Genomic DNA, 4,703 nt, shown 5'->3' with positions numbered 1-4,703 from the left:
TGGAGGGTGCCTAGATGGCCCTTTAGAGAAGGAAGCAGCCATTTGGGTTTCCAAAAAGGTATAGATATCAGCAAGAGAAACTTCATCAAGGACTCATCATAGGAGGGAGAAACAGGTACAGGTGATTGGTGATTCCTTGCTGAGGAGGGCCAAGGAGGCTCTATGTCAAAATGACATGAATAATAGATAGCGCCTGCTATTTTCTTGGAAAAGAGGTATAGGTTGACATGGAGAGTATGCCAATACCTGTCAAACCTGACAACCACTATTGTTCACTTCTGATGAATCACAAAAGGACAAATGATAGAGCCAAAAAAAAACCAAAAAACTAGAAAGCCTTACTAGTGATTATAAAATCCTAAGCAAGAAGTTAAAATGTTTAGAGGCAAAGACGATATGTTCATCATTGTTGCTGATTGAAGGCAAGGGATTCAGAAGAGAGGTATATTTAGGAAATGAAAAACTGGTTTTAAAAATGGCGCCCGAATATGGAATGTATTTCTGGACCTTAGTTTAAGATATACGTATAAGGATGGGAATAGAAGCCCCACCTCCAATTAAGGTCAAAGAGGCCAAGACATACTTTCAAACAATTCAATAGGAGTTATACAGTATACTTGGTGTGGATGAGTTTTTAATCAATTTAGGAAGAGTGAAACACCCTGATCATTGGAGGAAATTCAGTGATGCCATGCAATAAATATATTGGGGTTGGATAAAAGATTCAGACATACCTCAGGGACTATATATATTATGGTAAGCCAGAATATGCCATGCTAGATACCACAGAGTACAAGGTACAACATTGGAAGAATCACATGGGTGCAAAAGACCAATAATTCACAGGAAATTATATCCATCAGGTAAGAAGAGCCAGGAATAGAACCCATGATCTGAGACATCTAACTACACACCTCTGAAAGAATAAACTATAGAGGAAATAAAAGATGAGCTAATACAATGAAGTAAATTTAACTTCATGAGTATTACTGAAACATAGTGGACAAGACACATAACTAGAATACAGCAAATGGAAATATTCAAAGGACAGACTAGGATGGGGGTAGAGACAATTTTATAAGATAGTATACTTGTGTGATGAAATGCATCGACTTGGGAGGTGGAGATTAGTGGGGAGCATTTGGGTGAGGAGCAATATAACAAGAAGCACAAGCAGTATTATGATGGAAGCATAATCTAAAGGAAAAAATAATGAACTTAGAAAATATCACAAATCTGGCATGGAAGTGTGATATTCACAGTAATGATGGAAAGCTTGACTTCAGACATCAGCTAGAATTTTCAACCTGCCAAAAGCAAAGCAGCTGATAAAATTTTAAAAATAATTTGTGTGGATATTTATAGTGCCTAAATTTGCCTCTGTATCCCATGCCTTAACCTCTCCCATAGTGCCATCTCATATAACAAAAGTTTGTGTTTTTTTTTAAATTTTATTTAATTCGTCAATTTAGAACATTATTCCTTGGTTACAAGGATCATATTCTTTCCCTCCCCTGCCCCCCACCCCTTCCCATAACCAACACTCAATTCCACTGGTTTTTATATGTGTCCTTGGTCAAAATCTATTTCCATGTTGTTGGTATTTGCATTAGGATGTTCATCTAGAATCTACATCCCCAACCATATCCCTTCAACCCATGTAATCAAGCAGTTGTTTTTCTTCAGTGTTTCTACTCTCATAGTTTTTCCTCTGGATGTGGATAGTGTTCTTTTTTCGTAAATCCCTCTGAGTTGTTCAGGATCACTGCATTGCCACTAATGGAGAAGTCCATTACATTTGATCATTGACCACAGTGTATAATGACCTCTGTGTATAATGTTCTCTTGGTTCTGCTCCTCTCACTCTGCATCAATTCCTGGAGGTCATTCTAGTTCCCATGGAATTCCTCCTGTTTATTACTCCTTTGAGCATAATAGTATTCCATCACCAACAGATACCACAAATTGTTCAGCCATTCCCCAGTTGAAGGGCATCCCCTCATTTTCCAATTTTTTTTTTGCCATCACAAAGAGCACAGCTATGAATATTCTTGTACATTCTTGTACAAAAATATTTTTCCTTATTATCTCTTTGGGGTGCAAACCCAGCAGTGCTATGGCTGGATCAAAAGTGCAGGCAGTCTTTTAGTGCCCTTTGGGCATAGTTCCAAATTGCCCTCCAGAAAGGTTGGATCAATTCATAACTCCACCAGCAATGCATCAATGTCCCAACTTTGCCACATTCCCCCCAACATTCATTACTTTCCTTTGCTGTCATGTTAGCCAATCTGCTAGGTGTGAGGTGATCCTCAGAGTTGTTTTGATTTGCATCTCTCTGATTATAAGAGATTTAGAACACTTTTCATGTGCTTATTAATCATTTTCATTTCTTTATCTGAAAATTGCCTATTCATGTCCTTTGCCCATTTGTCAATTGGGGAATGGCTTGATTTTTTGTACAATTGGTTTAATTCTTTATAAATTTGAGTAATTAGACCTTTGTGAGAGGATTTTGTTATGAAGATTCTTCCCTAATTTGTTGCTTCTGTTCTAATTTTGGTTGCATTGGTTTTGTTTGTACAAAAATTTTTTAATTTCATGTAATCAAAATGATTTATTTTACATTTTGTGATTTTTTCTAACTCTTGCTTGGTCTTAAAATCTTTCCTTTCCTAAAGATCTGATATGTATACTACTCTGTGTTCACCTAATTTACTTATAGTTTCCTTCTTTATATTCAAGTCATTCACCCATTTTGAGTTTATCTTGGTGTAGGGTGTAAGATCCAAACCCAATAAAAAGCATGGTTAGATGCCACAGAGTAAGTGGTAATGCCTTAATCATATGTGTGCTGTAAAGGCCACGAGGTCCTCTTCCATCCTTATCAAGGGGAGTGGTAACCTTCTCTCCTTTCATACAACACAACAAAGATCTTTTAAAAAGAAAAAAAATAGACAGAAAAACTAATGGATGCATCCCCCACCAAAAAACCCTGACCAAAAAAATTCAGTATTCCATAACTGTGGGATTTCTACATATATAAAGGAGTAGGGAGAGGTGTCTTCTTATACTTCTTCTTTGGAATCAGGCTTGCTCTTTGTAATTTTGCTAGTTCACTTTCAATTGTTTTATGTTGGTTGGCTTTTTTCAGTTTACACCATTGTAGTCAGTGTGCATATTGCCTTCTTGGCTCTGCCTATTGCATTTTGCATTATGTCACACAAATCTTCCTTTGCTTCTCTGTATTCATCACATTTGACATTTCTCATAGTGCAGTAATGTTCCATTATATTCATGTACCACAATTTGTTTAACTGTTCTCCAATGAATGTGTTTATTTTGTTTCAGTTCTTTGCAACTGAAAGTGCATTAATAAGTTTTTTACTTGCCTTAATAACTTCATCCTTCAATAGTTGGAAAATTACTATTTGGATCTAATTTTAAGAGTGGAAAAAAAGAACAAGTTGCTGAAGAGAAAAGATTGGGAACTTTAGGAGAACAGGACCATTTCATCTCCATATTTGTTATGGAAAAAGAAATGAAAGCCAGGCATAGTATGACATATATGCCCCAAATTTTGAGAGAGATTTCAAAGAAGGGGAAGGTTATGATCTCATAGACTAAAATTGTCTAAGGGAAGTTACTTTAAGAGGAACAGACAGTTCTCAAAAATAAAACAACACAAAAATGGCAGGAGTAGTGCTGTTATTGACACAAAAACAAATTATTCTAACGAGGAAGAAAAAGGAAAACTATTTCAAGAAATCAATATGGCTCCATAAGAAGCTGATTGACCGATTTAAATTTAGAGAATGGAATCAAAGACAGTTAATAGAATGAATATAGGAATACAATCAAAAGTATGAGTGCATATAATATCAGAATTTGTTTTGATATGATTAGTTTTGCTGGGTCATTTCTTCACTTCCTCTTTTGTTATAAGACATTGCTTTATGGGAGGGAAGGTGGAAGCCGCATTAGGAAATTCAGGGATATAAAAAAAGCTATTTAAAGAAATTTATTTTAAATGAAGAATAGAATAAAGAATATGAGCTCAGGTTTGAAGCTAATGAATTTTAAGATCAGTAGAAATGAATTAATTTAAAAGATATATTAGAGTAATCCAGGACAAGTAGCTTAACCTGCATTGCCCAGCCCTTACCACCCTCCTGCCTTAGAACCAACACACAGTATTGATTCTAAGATGGAAGAAAAGATTGTTGTTTTTTTTTTAAGCTACATTGGAGGTAAGGGGAAACTTCAAGAAAGCATAAGAATGTGGTTTCATATGAATGGGAGAAAAATAGCTGATGGCAAGAATGCAGAATAAGTGCTCATTGAATTGAGCTGAAGGTAGAAATACTCAACTCTTATTTTGGTTCTCCTTCCTTTATCAAGGAGATGGATCCTCTCACTTTCTAGAATGGAATAAAAAAAGTGACTAATAGAGTTAAAAACAAAAATAAGTGAAATGAAGAGATGAATTATATCTCATGCTTCCAAATGAATTACAATGTGTGCAATACCCAAACCATGATATGTAGTCACTGAAAATTCATAGACAATAGAAAAGTTCTGCAAATCTGGAGACTGATAAATGATGTCCAGATATTCCTAAATGGGCAAAAGAGCAGCACCTTCAAATTCTAGGCCAGTGAATTTGACTTTGATTCCTAACAAAATTGTAGATTGTATATTGTTGC

General features: G+C 35.5%; 1 non-coding gene across 1 annotated transcript; it reads right to left on the bottom strand.

Annotated features, from left to right (window-relative positions):
• Positions 1-2,795: 2,795 nt before the first annotated feature.
• Positions 2,796-2,923, bottom strand: LOC130454830 (U6atac minor spliceosomal RNA). The gene has a single exon (XR_008912626.1). It is a non-coding gene; the product is annotated as a U6atac minor spliceosomal RNA (small nuclear RNA).
• Between the last annotated feature and the right edge of the window lie 1,780 nt (positions 2,924-4,703).

This window comes from Monodelphis domestica, chromosome 5, assembly GCF_027887165.1.
Source record: "Monodelphis domestica isolate mMonDom1 chromosome 5, mMonDom1.pri, whole genome shotgun sequence".
NCBI classification, from domain to species: Eukaryota; Metazoa; Chordata; class Mammalia; order Didelphimorphia; family Didelphidae; genus Monodelphis; species Monodelphis domestica.
Note: the sequence above shows the minus strand (reverse complement) of the source record. Positions and strands in the feature narration are given on the sequence as shown.